At 38.5% G+C, this 17,662-nt stretch overlaps 2 protein-coding genes across 4 annotated transcripts in view; one reads left to right on the forward strand and one right to left on the reverse strand.

Moving 5' to 3' along the window:
• Nucleotides 1-10,843, reverse strand: part of KIAA0825 — a 398,890-nt gene extending 388,047 nt beyond the window's left edge. Inside the window, 1 exon segment of the mRNA XM_079918575.1 lies at nt 10,758-10,843. The gene's annotated coding sequence lies outside the window, so the exon portion shown is untranslated.
• A 62-nt stretch (nt 10,844-10,905) lies between these two features.
• SLF1 (SMC5-SMC6 complex localization factor 1) overlaps nt 10,906-17,662 on the forward strand; it is a 66,167-nt gene continuing 59,410 nt past the window's right edge. For all 3 annotated transcript variants that reach the window (XM_079917129.1, XM_079917131.1, XM_079917130.1), the window contains exon 1: nt 10,906-11,026. The gene's annotated coding sequence lies outside the window, so the exon portion shown is untranslated. The remainder of the gene's footprint in view (nt 11,027-17,662) is intronic.

Here is a 17,662-nt window from a genome sequence, read left to right on the forward strand (position 1 = left end):
CTACAATAAGATATCATCTCACAGCGGTCAGAATGGCCATCATCAAAATACCTACAAATAATAAATGCTGGAGAGGGTGTGGAGAAAAGGGAATCCTCTTGCCCCGTTGGTGGGAATGTAAATTGATACAGCCACTATGGAGAACATTTTGGAGGTTCCTTTAAAAAAGGAAAAATAGAACTACCATATGACCCAGCAATCCCACTACTGGGCATATACCCTGAGAAAACCATAATTCAAAAAGAGTCATGTACCAAAATGTTTATTAAAGCTCTATTTACAATAGCCAGGACATGGAAGCAACCTAAGTGTCCATCGACAGATGAATGGATAAAGAAGATGTGGCACATATATACAATGGAATATTACTCAGCCATGAAAAGGAACAAAATTGAGTTATTTGTATTGAGGTGGATGGACCTAGAGTCTGTCATACAGAGTGAAGTAAGTCAGAAGGATAAAAACAAATACCGTATGCTAACACATATATACGGAATCTAAAAAAAAAAAGAAAAGAAAAAAATGGTCATGAAGAACCTAGGGGCAAGAGGGGAATAAAGACACAGACCTACTACAGAATGGAATTGAGGACACAGGGAGGGGGAAGGGTAAGCTGGGACAAAGTGAGAGAGTGGTATGGACATATATAGTGGCATGGACACTACGAAATGTAAAATAGATAGCTAGTGGGAAGCAGCCTCATAGCACAGGGAGATCAATCAGCTCGGTGCTTTATGACTACCTAGCGGGGTGGGATAGGGAGAGTGGGAGGGAGGGAGACGCAAGAGGGAAGATATATGGAGATATATGTATATGTATAACTGATTCACTTTGTTATAAAGCAGAAACTGACACACCATTGTAAAGCAATTATACTCCAATAAAGATGTTAAAAAAAAAAAAAGTGAAAAATAGACCAAGGGACTTTGAAGGAAAAATACAAAAGTTCATTGATGTGATTGCGGATTCCACGTTGCAGTTAAACTTAAGAAACTACCACTTGTTAAGTTTTGGTATAAGAGCAAAGAAAAATATTCACAATTATCTCAGAAGGCCATTAAATACTGCTTCCTTTTTTTTTAATTTATTTTTTATTTATTTATTTTTGGCTGTGTTGGGTCTTCATTGCTGTGTGCGGGCTTTCTCTAGTTGCGGTGAGCAGGGGCTACTCTTCGTTGAGGTCCGCGGGCTTTTCATTGCGGTGGCTTCTCTTGTTGCAGAGCATGGGCTCTATGCATGTGGGCTTCAGTAGTTGTGGCACGCAGGCTCAGTAGTTGTGGCTTGTGGGCTCTAGAGCACAGGCTCAGTAGTTGTTGTACATGGGCTTAGTTGCTCTGCAGCATGTGGGATCTTCCCAGACCAGGGCTCGAACCCGTGTCCCCTGCTTTGGCAGGCAGATTTTTGACCACTGTGCCACTAGGGAAGCCCTAAATACTCCTTTCTTTTCCAACTATAGGTCTGTATTAGGTTAGATTTTGTTCACTTACTTCAACCAAAACAAAAAATCAGAAGAAATGAATGCAGAAGCTGATCTGAGAATTCAGTACTATTCTATTAAGCCAGATACTGAACAGACTGCCACACTTCCACTATAATTTTTGTTTTGAAAAATAGTTATTTTTAATGCTATTTATGTTAACATGTAATTGCTTTATTACTGAATTATTTCTTAAAATACTCAATATTAATTTATAATATAATAAATATTAATAGATATAATTACATACATAGAAACTCTTCAAGGTCATCAGTAATTTTTCTTTTTATTATTTATTTATTTGGCTGCACTGGGTCTTACTTGTGGCACTCGGGATCTTCGTTGTGGCAATGTGGACTCTTTAGTTGCAGCATGCAGGGTGTAGTTCCCTGACCAGGGACTGAACCTGGTCCCCTACATTGGGAGTGCACAGTCCTAACCACTGTACTACCAGGGAAGTCCCACCCAGGTCATCAGTGATTTTTAAGAGTGTAAAGGACTACTGAAACCAAACGTTTCAGAACTGCTGAGTCAGATAAATGAGAAAGCCACAGAAAGATCATGACTAGGTGAAGTTAATCAAAAGAATGAACGCAGAGAGCCTCAATGATAAAAGGGTACATAAGGCAACAGAGAAACAGAGCCTAGAAGGAGTACTCTATTTACGAACAGCCCCACTCCCGAACTCTTTCCCAGTCAAATCTCTAAATAGCAGAGGACTGAACTGACCACAGAGAAGCTAAATTGCTCATAGGGCACTTCTGAGGGCAGATACTATAGAGGTGGAAAAATTTTCCCTTCTTCCCTTTAGATTCTTTGGCTGGTCTAATAATTAAATTGAAGACAGAGTAACAACAGAAAAACAAATTTAATTTTGTACATTGTATAGGAACTCTATAAAAATGAGACCCAAGGGCAAGTCAGGCAGTTGAAGTTTATATGCCATCCCGAGTTAAGGAATGGGATAGGGGCCTGGAGCTTCAAAGGGGAGGAGGGTAATTCATAGGATGATAAGGAGAGCATTTGCCTTGCCATACAGATAAGTCATTTAGATAAAAGTGATCTCTGGTAGTAGCTCCCTTCCTGGAATAGGCCCCCTATCTAAATACTTTTAGGTAGTTAAGGGAGAGGTAAAAGTTTTTCTTGAGTCTGTTCAATCTTGATTACCTTCAGCTCAAAACAATCCACATGCCACAATGGCAGATTTGGGGTCAGCCTATTCTGCTCCCCTTCAGTATGAATATTTGCTAGAAAAATAAAGAATGATATATTTTTTAAAAAATCATAAAGGAATAAATTATCACATGATTATACACAAAACTTATATTTTGAAAATGAAAATATTTGGTGAGCTAAACTCTAAAAAGCAAGGAAAATGGATAAACAATGTCATAACAATGAAGTACAGAAAAATATTCACTGGTATTAGTAAAAATTAAGATTTTACCAGTATAATGCCCCTCAGAAAGAACTCCCATCACTGCTCAGTTTAAATTAGGTAAACTCCAGATTTAAACTGTTAAATTAGCTGTTTCGCATAGGGAAAATAAACAGTAAATTCCGGTGATGTGGTACAGCTGCTGACGGCTAAAAAATAACTGCAGCTGTACATCCTTCCTGACACTCAATGGCCACAGTCAGGGAAAAGCTCTTCTCAATAAATCTTAGCAAAGAAATAATGAAAGTGACAGAAAAGGACTATCATATTAACTCACTGGAAAATAAAGTAATTATGTGCCGTAAGTACTGTAAACAAGAAGCCTTTTCCTGGAACCATGATACAAATAACCCTAAATTTCGATTCTTAAGACCTAGCTTCTGGTTCAAGTCACATGTTTCCTGAGTTATCTGGGCAAATTAAATCACCTCGTTAGTCCTCATTTCCTCCTGTAAGATAAGGAAGTTAGTCTAAATCCCTTGCTTTAAAATTTAAATCCTTTGATTCACAGTAACAAACACATTTAATACCCAAATCCTAAAGCCATACATAACTGAAACAAAAGTGCGGACTAGTATTCACCAATTGATGGGTCATGACCTGCCATTTGCAGAGTACTGAACTGATTGATGGCTACAATTCCTCATTAAAAACAACAAAAGAGGGAGGGGGTAGATGGGTAGAGACAGACAAAAATATAATACCTTGATCTGTTTGACCATAGAGATATCTTTGGTAATATAGGGGAGTAAAAATTTTCCTTTACCTTTCTAGGTTCTTTTGGCAGATCTATTAATTAAATTAACATAAGGCAGATTAGCAGAAGAAACAAATTTAACTACATACATATGGGAGCTCCATAAGACTGAGACCCAAGGGCGAGGTGGGCAGTTGAGGTTTATAGGCCATCCTGAGCCGAGGAATGGGATAACGGCCTGGAGCTTCAAAGGGGAGAAGGGTAATTCATAGGACACTAAGAAGAGCAGAAGTTTGGTACTTAGTCATTTGCCCTGCCATACATATAAGTCATTCAGGTAAAAGTTCTCTCTGGTAATAGCTCCCTTCCTGGTACAGGCCCGGTGTTTAAATTTTTAGGTAGTTAAGGGAGAGGTAAAAGTTGCTCTTGAGTCTGCTGGATCTTGATTGCCTTTGGCTCAAATCACTCCACACGCCAAAGTGGCATATTTTGGGGTCATATATTTTGCTTCCCTTTAGTAAGAAAGGAAATGAACATTCAAGTTTAGGTTAATATTCACACTATGGATATTAACATTACTCAGCTGTTTAAGGTTGTTACATTTATTGGTTATCTGAATTTAGAAATTTAGACAGTTTGTGTTTAAATCACCTAATGTCAAAAAATCAGTTGCTTAGGTAATGTTTACATTTTTCAACTGTAATTTGGAGCAGATCTTTTGATTCCTCAACTGTTCTCTGGCTAACAAAGCTGTATTGTAAAATATAAGAAGTTGTTAGTCTAAGAACATGTGCCTCAAATGTTAATGTCAGTGTTTGGCAGCAGGGACTGTACTTTTCTTAGGGGAGGTGGGGATAGGCCGTAAAATTCAAGAGTTGAAATTTAAACACAATTGTAAATTACAGTATGTGACAACTGTTAATTATTTTTGCAAATAACCAACATATACTGGGTACTGTGGTGATATGGGATTCCTCTAACAGATGACTTTGGCTCTCGGATTCCGCATGAACAAGTTGAAGCTTTCTTTGAGAGGTTTGAGATTCTTTTCCCCCTCCTCTTCTTCCTTCCCTCCGACTCTCCTGCACAGGTTGTCAGACCTCCACTGAGGCCTGAAGGTACTTCCCTCCTACTCTAGCTCCCTCTCCTTTATCCTTCACAGGGAGTATCACCAATAAATCTCTTGCACATCTATTCCCTTCGTTGTATGTGCTTCTCTGGGAATTTGAGCAAACAAAGTACATGTCTAGTCACCATATTAGACTCTAGGCATCATTATTTCATTTAGTCTTCACAAAAGCCCTGTGAAGACATTATTAGTATTCCCATTTTATAAATAAGGAAACAGAGTAGAAAAGCAATTTTCTCAGCATGATGCAACTACTGACAGAGATGAGATTTGAACTCAAGTCTGTTTAATTTCATGGTTGGAGCTGCAGACCTTATTTTAAAACAATTAAATTTTATTAAATAACAACAAAAACTAAACAGATCCCTAATAAAATTTTTCTGATGCCTCTGTGTGCTTTCAGACATTATCACATTTAATCCTAATAGATCCATGAAGTTAATATTATCATTTTACCGATGAAATTGGGGCTCAAATAATTTAAGTAACTTTCTCAAGATATTACATAAGTTCATGAGTTTGAGCTCACTCAGGTCGTCTCTGAATTCAGCTGTTTAACATTATATTGATTTGCCTAATTAATCAAATGACAATTGTGTCCCTTTTTACTTTTTAGTATTAGATAATTTGTCCTGAGAACTTTATTCAGCAAAGAATCCCCCAAGTGATTTAAACAGCTATATATGTTCATTCTCTCTCTCTTTATGGGGGTGTGTGTGTGTACGATACGTTATAGATAAAATATTAGCAATTTAGGGTATTTCTTGAGCTGCCGCCTATTTGTATTTTAACCAAAATTTACAGGGAAATAGCTGGAGCACTGTTTCAAAAACCTGCCTCCAACAACAAATCAGCAATTGAGGCTGGAAGGCAGTATCCTCTGCCCACTTTCTGAGACTTTTTAATATAATTTAATGTAATTATGCTGATTTTTGCTTTTGCTTCCTGACTCAACTGCAGCCTTTGAGTTCACATTTCAAAAACTTCCTTCACCAGAGTCACCTGATGAGATGAGTCAGCAGTCTGCAGACTCATCACTTCTGATGACCAAACCCTGGTGTTTTACCAGCCTTTAAAATGACGCAGCCTAGCCGTACTGGGCGGAGCCGGATGTGGAGCAACCGGGCAGCAACTCAGCAGTATCCAAGCCCTGGAAGGGAGATGGTTGGTTTGCTTGTTTGCTTTGTTTTTCTGTAGAGAAGGCATTGTGAGAGGACATGGAGCAGAAGGGAGTGATCTCAGGGGACCCAGGCACAGGCAAGTCAGGAAATCTAGGCAGATCCAGATATGACCACACCATGGTCATATGGTGGGCCTGGGGTAGGGGGTGGTCCTGGTACCACTCCTGGGAGAGGAAAGCCACGAGTCCCCTACCCCCAGTCTACCCTGTGACTTCAGATGGGGAAACTGAGGCTCAGAGATGAGTAGGTGGTTGCCCAGCGTCACAGACATCAGGAAGGGGCAGGAGCCAGGAAGGATACAGGAAGGAGGGGTGGGAAGACCTCATAGCCCTAGACAGCACCCGTACCCTACTCCCAGAAGCCCGCTGCCATCACAGCGGTGTGCCAGTGCCCAGTAGCCACCCCGTTGGAGCAGTGAGCTTGTAGACAGGACCGTGTGCCTGTGGACCCGTCCCCATGTGAGTCCTCTTAAGGTGGAGGCCCAGAAACTGGGCCCCGTGACCCCTCAGAGCCCCCTCCTACCTCTGGCCCAGCCTGAGGAGCGAGTCGCAGCTCACTGTTCACTAGGATGGAGAAGAGTACTCCCAAGCCAGGAGGGGACTTCCCTGGGGTTGGGGTTCAGTGAGTAGGTGCTTGGCTGGGTCTGGAGTGCGATTAGGTGCATTTTTCTTCTTTTTGTAATAAATGCGTATTATTTCCGTAACAAAGTAATCAAATGCCTACCCCATCCTCCACCTGATCCTAGTTATACAGAAAAATCATGGCTCCTTGTGGAAGGCCTAACATCTTTTTTTTTTTTTTTTTCTTTTCCTTTGCGGTACGCGGGCCTCTCACTGTTGTGGCCTCTCCCGTTGCGGAGCACAGGCTCCGGACGCGCAGGCTCAGCGGCCATGGCTCACAGGCCTAGCCGCTCCGCGGCATGTGGGATCTTCCCGGACCGGAGCACGAACCCGTGTCCCCTGCATCAGCAGGCGGACTCTCAACCACTGCGCCACCAGGGAAGCCCCAAGGCCTAACATCTTTAAGATGACCAGTTACCCATAGCTTGCCCTGAACTCAGCGTTTTTACCTTTTATCATTAGCCTTCACCCATCCCACGTATCTAATATGTATTCACTAATCTTTTCCGATACCTTTGCATCCTCCAGTGGAACATTCTTCCCTCTTCCCCCCCTACCAAAATCCTCACCATCCTTCAACGCCGAAACTTAGCATTACCTTCTTCATAAAATCTTGCTTCATCTGTCCTATTGGAAGCAAAATTTCTTTTCTCTGTGTTCCCATCGTTTTGTTGTTAAATGATTCTACGTCAATTGTCGGTCATACAATAACTATTTGTGTATATAACTTGATCTTTCTTAGTAGATTATAAGTGAAGATTCTTTATCTTTGGCTAACCTATAAAATATGTTTACATTCACCAATCTTCTTTTATCCTCAAAAGATGGGAGATGGGGGGGGAAGAGTCAATATTTATTTAATGCCAACTATGTGTCAGGGTATTTGAAGCTATCTCACTTAACCCTCACAGCACTCTTCTGTATCCATTTTACGTATGAAAACATAAGCTCACAAAGAATCAGAGACTTATCAGGGTCAAAAACTGGCAAAAACATGGCTAAGATTTTTTAACTCTGGTCTTATTCTTTGCATTACAAAAACATAATTGTACATCTATCAATGTGGAAGACACCAATAAATACATGTAAAGCTCCACTCATAAAGATTTTCTAGCACATTAGAACTGCTTCATTCAGATAATGCTTGGGACCCAACTAAAGTCAGGATTTTTGAGCCAGAAGGGACTTTATAGATCATTTAATCCAACTCTTATGTTACAGATAAGAAATATGATCCTCAGAGAAATAAATTTCCCTGTGTATATACCCAGTCAGTAGATGAGCAGGATTAAAATCCAGTTGGAGGCAGTATAGGAAAGTGGTTAACACTGTGGCCTTTGGAGTCAGCCTTGGTTCAAATCACAGCTCTGGTACTTAGTGACTGTGTGTAGCCCCGGAAACTTTACAAAGCTTATCTTTTGTCTTCTCATCCCTAAAAGAAGGATGATACTTACCCCATAGTGCTGTGAGGATTAAACGTAACATTGCACAGCAGAGAGTAAGCAATAACAAATATTAGGTATTCTCTTATCTCCTGTCTCACTGCCTGCTCTTCTTTGCAGGACACCACATTGCCTTTTATGGATGAGTTGTGGAGTGGACAATACATTTCAGGGTCAAAGTGAGTAAAGATAAAGAAGTGTGCATTTATGTGGTAAGTCCCTTTAAAAAAAAAAACATGTACAAATATTTCTCTGCGGATAAATAACACTTTTAAAAGGAATTGTTCATTCAATAAATATCTATTGAGCCCCTACCACATGCCAGGCGCAGTGCTAGATGCTGAGTATGAGATCAACAAAACAGATCTAATTTCAACCTTGATAAGCACTGAAGTTTGATTGAAAACAAAAATATCACTGAGATCTACCTGTGGGACATGCAAAACCAAATATCTTTCACAGAAGTCAATACAATGTAATGGATATTAGTATTTGAAATGAGCTATACATATATACTTGTGCCTTTTTGTAAAACAAGATATTCTTTAGAATTAAGTTCTATGTCATTTCTAGTGCTGGTCATTTCAACTAGATTTTAGTAAATTCCTTGATAATTAAGCTATTCTATTTCTTTACATAAAATAGAATATTGCAAGGTGTAGGTTTAGTTAAGCATATTCTCCTGAAATATGTTAATCACCATCTGTCTGAGGGTTACAAGACTGGAATAGAACAGTTTTGCTAACAGCCAGTACATAGTAATTCCTTACAGGGCATCACAAAGTTCAATTTTATGAATCTGTGCTCATTCACTCATTTTCTCTCTTTTTACATACACACAAATAGAAGCTGCCTAAAGAGATAGCTGATACTCAGGTTTTGGAGTCACTAATATACTGATGGTCTCTAGATTGCTTGTATTTGTTTGAGTTAGGATGATAAAACTGGCTAAGGATCAATACAGAAAAGAATTTGGATTATTCATATGTCAAAATTACCTTATGGTGATTCCTTAAATCCCTAACACATTCCTTAATCCTTAACACATTAAGGAATTAATTCCTTAACAAATTCCTTAAATCTCTTTATACTCAAGTTTTGCTATCCATTTGATTTTGGAATGTGATATACTATCCAATTTTACCTGAGAGTGAAAAGAATGATTTTGTTATTTATGAAAGGAAGTAGAGAGCACAGTAAAAAGAGCCCAAGTTTGGAGTCAGGTAGACTGGGTTCAAATCTCAATTACCAATTAATTGTGTAATTTGTAAGAACATCTGAGTCTCGGTATAAAATGTTTGCAAAATAGGGATAATACAATTTTTCTTGTAGAACTATAGTAAGTTTAAATAAGATAATAGCTGGCAGACAGTAGCTATTTGTGGTTAGTATTCGTGGTTGGCTATATTAATTTAAAAAGAGATCACGAGTCAAGAGCATTGATTTAAAAACAAAACAAAACAACACTGCTTATCTAAAAACTAGTTGCTATATAGAAACATATAACCTCCCTTAAATTATCAATATTTATAATCCTTGCAACTGGGGAAATAAGGAAAAACTACAAGATTTAATAAGAATGGCAAAATTGGGACCAAATGAGATTATAAAAGTTTGAATTGTTAATCAACAAGGAGATTAGTGTGTTTGTTACTCTCAAAAGGTAACTAATCAAAAGATTAGTGTGTTTGTTACTCTCTAAAAGGTTACTCTCAAAAGGACCTTAATGATGCATTAAGGTCCTTGAATTGAATAATGCATTTTTCTTTATGGTAGAGTTATCCCTAGAACTCTTTGTGGAACTGGCTGTTTTGAAGGGGGAAAAAAAAATCAAGCAGCTGCCTCTTATGGAACAGGTGATTATTTAAATATAAGGTGGTGAGTGAAAACTTACCTGAAAAACTGCATTACTCAAGAAAGAGAATTCACCAAAAATAGGTTCTCTACATCACATTTTTAAAATCTTCAACGGAATGAGCACCTTCCCTCACATTACCTCTTCATCGTAAGCAATTTCTCTTTAAAGCTATTCTAACTCAGACCTTCATCTAAAATTCTCCTGAATCTTTCATTATCGAGGAAGCCTGGAACAGTGCAGAGGCACTCCTTTCTGAAAGCACATCTATTCCTGACCACTCCTTTCCAAAAGGTAACATGTGTATCTAAAGTCCATGCGTGAAATTTTAAGCTTGCTCTCCTATCTCATTAGCTCATAGCAGCCAGGAAAACAAAGACCATTCTCACCCAATTCAAACGGCGGCGGTATCGTTGAGTTCTAAATCAGGAACGACCCCCCTCATCCCACTTCCAAAATATAAAAGGTGCGCACTTCAGCCGACTGCCTGTCTCCCAGGCATTGCACCCCAGGATAATGGAAACAGTGCTCAGGAAAAGGATGGTAAAGCAGCTCTCGAAAATCGAGGGTGACTAAACCCTGCCAATGGGAGAGTGTGGACACTCCTTGATCATTGGTAGAGAGACTGTACTAAACCGAGTCGCGGTAGAGGTGTCTTTGGCCTTGCGCAGGGGCACTTGGGGACCCGAGGTAGAGCTCCAAGTTGGAGATAGATACTGCGAGTGGAGAAGACCGTAAGTCGGAATCTCAAGGCCTTTTCCCGCAGCACACAGGGTCAAGCGCCACGGGGCTGGATGGGGACTCCTGGTTCTGGTTCAACCCTTTCCCGCTAATTACTCGGTCCGGATAAGATGCTACACGGAGCCTCGGGCGGACGGAAATACCAGGCCCAGGAGGCAACCCAGAAAAATCACTCACCAGTCTCCCACCTTCAGCGCAGAACTATCAGGAGCCTAGCGCGCCAGCCATAAGGAAGCCCTGAACCCGCTCAGACGACCCTGACGACGGCTCGAAAGCGTCACTGACAACCACTCGGAAATGGCACAATAGCTTCCGGGGCCGCGGAGCGCGCGGCGGGAAATTATTTCCCAGAGCCCGGATTAGTGAAGTAGCAAGTGCTGCGGCTGTCTTCTTGCGTGTCACCGGCGCCGCGCGAAGGAAGCAGCCCAGGAACTCCAACCAGGAAGGTAAAGGGCCTCAGCTCGGAAGACACAGTGTACCCTGACTGTGTCCTCCGTGCCCCCGAAGTTTCTGCAGCTCCCAGCTATGAGGCTGGGAAGGGGCCGGGTAGAGCGGTGGCGGTGCTTACCTCTGACGCTTTCCGCAGCCGTCGTTGGTTCGCACTCGCCCGACCCGCCGCGCTCCGCGCGCGCGTCGATGGGCTGCAGCCGCAGACCCCGCCGCGCTCCGCCCGTGCCGCGGCGGGGACGGCCCCGAGCGCCTCTGCAGTGCAGGGCTGAGCCGCTTCCCTCGCCTCCTGTTTGCGCAGCTCCGCAGCTCGGTCTCCTGCCAGGAAGGCGCTAGGCCACTCGCGTCTCTCGTTTCCATAGAACCGACTGGGACGCCTCTCCCTGAGTCCCAGATTCTTGGCTGCTTTCCATAACTTAGCGTCAGTGCAGGTGGTGGGAATCCCCCAGGCCCACCTTCCTGTGAAGAGGAAAATGCTATCATTCATTTCTCCCTAGTAGAATTCTAAACATATCCAAATGGTAATGAACATCTCTGCAGCTACTGTAGGCCTTGAAACGCGCGCGCGCGCACACACACACACACACACACACACACACACACGTTTCCCTAAAGGGAGCGGGAGTGGGGAGGGGTGCTGTGTTCCTGGGGATTATGATATTAGCTGTTGGAAGGCAGGGAATAAGACAAAGTGGTTATCCTGAGATTTCTTCTGCTCCCAAAACCTCTGATTGAATATTGACAAAAACGTGATCTGCTTTGAGTACTCTATATCAGGATTTGACCCAAAACTTGGACGGAGCTTGATTTTGGAAGCGTCAAGCTATTTTTGACTGATGAATATCCTATACCAAAAAAAAATTTCCGTCGAGGCGTTAGGAATGAACATTTAAACCGAATTTCCAGTGTACGTGTGACAGACTGCGCCTTGTAAACTTTTGGGTTTGTGTTATTACCTTATGCCTCATTTCCCAGAAGTACCTATTGATGTGCAAGATGTTCCCATTTTAGGCAAGTTTGACTAACCAGTATTGGTGTTTAGGTGGATTTTTATAAGGGAGTTAATTTGATTATGTCTAAGTTAACTCAGAGTGTTAAGTTAAATGTACTAGAATGTTTAAATACTTGAATGTATAAATTTTTATTGTGAAGACAATTAGGCTTCAGTAATGCAAATGTGCTCCTATTAGATCTGTTTTCTAAGTACAGATTTTCTTTTACCTTATTGACTTATGTTCGATTATATGATTTAATATTTTCTTCCCTAAAGCAGAAAGCATAAGTCATGTTAAACAGTCTTTGAAAAAGTGGTCAAAGGTGGGTTTTTTCATAAAATTCAAAATGCTTAAGATTTCATAATAGGTATCCACAATTTACACTAATGTCCAAAAACATTGTTTTTAAGAAAACCAATAGTATAACTTTATTATCTAGACAGTATTTCCCTCTGAGATAATCTTTTCACTGTTTAAGCAAAACATTTAAAAAATAAAATCAATAATTCCATATAGGCTCTGAAAAAACAAAGTGAAGCACCCTCTTTCTCAAAAATAATAACTAAAATAGTACATAGTACATTTTATTTCACCTGTTTCCTATTAGCAAATTTAAGGAGAGTCAATTAAAAGTAATATTCTATTTCTTTCTAAAGACATCTTACTGCTTAAAAGTAAAATATCCCTGAAACTTTTAAATTCACATAGTTCTTACTTTCTTGATATCAGAATTACTTTGAAATAAAAAAACTGTTTTGTTATTATTGATGGAGAAGAAGAAAAGCCCATATGAATTAGTCTGAGTCATTAATACCAAATCCACTTTGAGAGGAAAATAATAAACTTTTTCATAAGAAAAAACAGCCCTCTTTAGATTGTTCCTAGAAATGCTTTGAAATTTTAGACAGTGTTATTTTTCTGAAATTAATTTGTAATTATGCTTAAATATTTTCAGTAATATTGCTATCTAAATGTCACCCCACCCTCACAGATTCCTTTTCATATGATGTATGTTTCTCTTTTATTATTTGAAAGTAGATTGTTTGTAAAATTAAAATTTGGTTAAAAGTATTCAACTAAATTCTGAAATTAAAGTCAAAGTGTATTGTAGAAAGGACATACCGTTTGTGCAGAAACAGACTTAGATTTTGAATCTTGGTTTCACCATTTACTAACTTTGTACCCTTGAGCTAGTTTCTTAATCTCTCAGATCCCCCATTGTTCTCATCTGTATAAGAACGGCAAATAGCACTTACATTTTCAAGAAGGAAATGAGCATATACGCAGTATATAGGCCACAAAATCCTGCTTGGTCAATCTCAGACCTTATGCTACTACTAAGTAGTACAAAGTTCCTAGGATACTAAAGCAGGTTTGACTTTCATCCCCCATGGCTAACCAACATGTTCTGTCCTTTCTTTTTTTTTATCCCTAAACATCTCTCTCATTCATCTTGCTTCTCTTAAGGCCCCTTTATCCCTAAAACTAGCATCTCCAGTGCAGCCTGTGCCTTGTACAGTACCAGATAGATTGGACCTCTCTCTAAGTCCTCTTAGCCTTTCATTTCTTCCCCACCATACTCATTTTGGTGCTACTTCTCCACTTCCTCCCTCCACTGCTAAGTCAGTCATCAAAGAGACTAATTATGACTGCTGCTTTCCGAAATAATGCCATTGAAGTAAGAAATCCCTGAAGTCTCACCATTGGTGACCTTAGTCAAATAATTTATATATATATACGCACAAAAACACATGCATACATATCTCTGATCTTTGAAGGATGGGACAGGAAACAGATACTATGTCTTTAAAAAAAAAATTTCCAAAGCCCAGCTGAATTATATTAAGCCAAAGGCCTAATTTGGCTCCTAGGCCAAGAGGATGCAGAATTCCTAAACTCCACTTGACTTTATAGCATTCAGAGCCAAACAGGATTTTACTCACACGGTATGAGTAGTGTGATTTGTGTGTTCCTTTTGTAGTATTGGTTAAACAGAGAGCCAACACATTTAACATTATTTACTTCCCAGTTCAATGCTTTAGATAAGAGAAATCATAAAAATCTTTTAAACTCTTAAATTCAAAGCAGCAATATTGCTTGAATTTAAGGATTGGTATGTCCTTTCCAGAAGCGGGAAGTTTTAATGATTTTCCTTAGTAGGTTTAAAATCAAAGTAGAAGTAGGTTTAAAATCAGAATAGTTCACTAGAGTAACAAACATTAAGAAACCACTAGTTTTCAACCTGTTGCCTTAAAAACCATGAGATACTCAGTAGTGTGGAAAAAGACCATGGTGTGATTTTACATAAAAATTAAGATACAGAACTATATAATCTAAATTTTGTTTTTTAATATTTTTTCACACACAAACATAAAACCTTCAAGACAGACCCCTCCCCCATTCCCAAATGTTAACGATGGTATTACAGAGTAAAGGAATTAGCAATTTTAATCTTTCTATATACTTTGTAGTATTTTTCAAATTTTATATCCTGTGTTAATTAAAATTAAAGCACAAATTGGTAAAAGTTATTTTGGGGGAAGTTTTTAGTTCTTAAATGCAAATATATAAATAAAACTTTTTAAAATAAATCCCTTATTTATCTTAGTTAGCAGCATACAATTTATAAGATGCATTATATTCTCAAAGTTCTATAATAACCTGTGTCTGATCATAAAAGAAATTATAATGCGAAGTAGGAAAGGTTTATCCTTATTTTTCTGTCCCAGACCTCTATAAGCATCTCGCACCTCTTTTGCAGCACTTTCCCTTTCACCCAACTGTTACACCCTGCTCTTTCATCCTCTTTTCCATACCAGACCTTTCTATTCATATCTCTATTACTGCCTCTGTTTCTCTGAGTTCTCTTAACATATTTTAGCTATGTGTTATATTCCTGAAAGGTGTTCTAGCTACGTATCATATTATAAAGAATTCATAGACCTAAAAGCTAGTATGTAATAAAATGTTCTTAATTATGATGATGACTGCTATAGGTTTATTTGCATTTCTAACTGGCACCAACTGCAGAAGAATCTCAGGCATCAGGGATAGGCCCATGTGGGAGATATTTTGGGAAAGTCCACACCACAGAGACAGTTGCTTGTTCTACATAAATGCCAGCTCTGTTCACAATCATTATCTCCTTAGTTGTGTGTATTATATGATTCAAGGTAAGTAGATTGTTTTTTAATTTACTACAAAATTTTTAAAAATTATTATGAGAGCATTTCCTTGTAACTAAGAATCTCGTGTATTTTTTAACTTTTTGACAGTAAAGATAAAATGTCTGTTAAAAATAAATGTTTTTGTTTGTTTTCTTTTCCAATTGTGTTAGGATAGTATCTTCTGTGTGAATACTTCAAGGATCACCTCCTATATTTTCTAGAAAAATATCTAATTTCTAGAAATACTACTCATACAATTATATTGCAGTTTATTTACTTTATTTCTTGAGCTGCAAGACTTCTAGCAGTTAGCTTTTCATCTTCCATATCCCAGAACCTATTACCAGCACAAAACTTGACTTTGAGTTGTCTGAGTCATTGATAGGTATTGCACCAATGTTGTATAGTACTTTCTTTGGGTTCACTGGTATATCAGGCTATTGTTTATTGTTTTCTTACTCCTGCAGGGTCATAGGAAGAGCCATTAAACCACTAATTTTATAAGTATAAATCTATCTTTATCTATATTTGTCTATGTCTATTCTGTTATATAGACATAGAACTATTTTCCCATGTAACTATGAATTAGATATGTGGTTATTAGTTTGTCATGTGATGTGGTATTAAAAAGCATTGATAAATGTATTGTAAATTCTGTTACTTCAAGTAGATCATTTTATTATAGGACTGTATTAGATTAGGTTAATGGAATTTGTTCTTTAAAAAAGCTGTGCTAGTTATTGTGTACCATCACTGGGATTCACAATTCTGTGGAAGTTTAGCTAATAGCCCAGTTTTTCTGATAAACTTGTTAATGTTATGTATTCTAAGTTTTTTTAACACTCATATTTTCACACTGTTTGAATCAGGAAGACCAGCTTTTTCACTTGTATTTCTTACTGGCCTTTCCACTTTGCTTGTTTAATATCAGTTTCATTTTACTTGTTTTTCAAAGGAAAGAAGTTGCTGTTAAAAAGGCTTTCCTGATTTCTACCATTAAGCACCATTGGTCCTGTTTTCATTTTACTGAGGACTCTTGCTTTCACAAAAAATGCTGTTAAATATGTAAAGTGGCTATAATTACTCCATCATAAAGACAGTATGATTTAAGGTGAAAACTTTGCATTATACACGACTCAAATAAGTCCAAGTTATTTAGTAATTTATGCATCAAACCAAAATATGTTAAAATGGCACCTTGTTAATAATAAACATTCAGATTGTGAAATAGCTGTTACTAACTTGATCTAAATGAGGAACATAGTGTAGTAGATTTTTTTTTCCTTATAGTTCTGTATAACATATTTAGTTCTCAGGAAGTAGAAAAATAAAATTTAAGACAATTTTTAAATAAGACTTTTTGAGTGGTAGCATTACAGTGATTTTTTCGTTGCTTTCTGTGTATTCTTATTACTTAACAGTAGTTTCTGTATGTCAGCATTTTAAAATAGCCAGATGGGCAAGATTTTAGGTTTTTAAGGCTACTCAGACTTACCTTCTTTGGCAGCATTTCTTGAAATACCTACTAAATTGTTTTTCAAACTCTTAAATACATAAATAAAATACAAGTATAATAGTAGGCAAAATGTATACAGTTAAAACACTTGTATTCCTCTGCTAAAAATAGCTTTCAAGAACTATAAAAACAATTAGATTGCCTTTTCCAGTAGAATATCAAGGTGGTATTCACAGATATGTTGAATTTCACTAGTCTAGTGTTTCTGAAAGGACCTGTTACTTTCTAAAGGAAATTTGCTTAAGGTCTTTGTCATTCCCTAGAATTAGTGATAGCAGTGTTTCTGCCTAGTTTTGGTTATATGCCTTATAATTCCCATGTGGCTTTATTGTATGTGTGTTAATATGTGTTCTGCATCAGACTAATTCATTATTATTTCTAGTAACAGAGGACATTTTCGTAAATTTTTTATATATTACTATTTTATATTAATGGATATTATCACTCAAGCTATGTTATTTAACCCATGTAAGTGGTTTGAAAATTTGGATGATTAATACAGTAGAGTTCCTTATGCAAGAAGCTACTTACATTTTAATTACTGATGATAGTATTTTACATGTTTGATTATTTCATAACACACCAAGCCCTACTGTGTACACCTTATAATTTTGTACTGGCCAAACTTACAGAAATTGTTTCATCAAAGAGCCTTATCTTTTTTTTTTTTAATTTTATTTTTGCTGCGTTGGGTCTTCGTTGCTGCGCGCAGGCTTTCTCTAGTTGCGGTGAGCAGGGGCTACTCTTCGTTGTGGTGCACGGGCTTCTCATTGCAGTGGCTTCTCGTTGGCAGAGCACGGACTCTAAGCGCGCAGACTCAGTAGTTGTGGCGCACGGGCTTAGTTGCTCTGCAGCATGTGGGATCTTCCTGGACCAGGGATCGAACCCGAGTCCCCTGCGTTGGCAGGTGGATTCTTAACCACTGTGCCACCAGGGAAATCCCAAAGAGCCCTATCC

Source organism: Stenella coeruleoalba (assembly GCF_951394435.1).
Source record: "Stenella coeruleoalba genome assembly, chromosome: 3".
Classification (NCBI taxonomy): domain Eukaryota; kingdom Metazoa; phylum Chordata; class Mammalia; order Artiodactyla; family Delphinidae; genus Stenella; species Stenella coeruleoalba.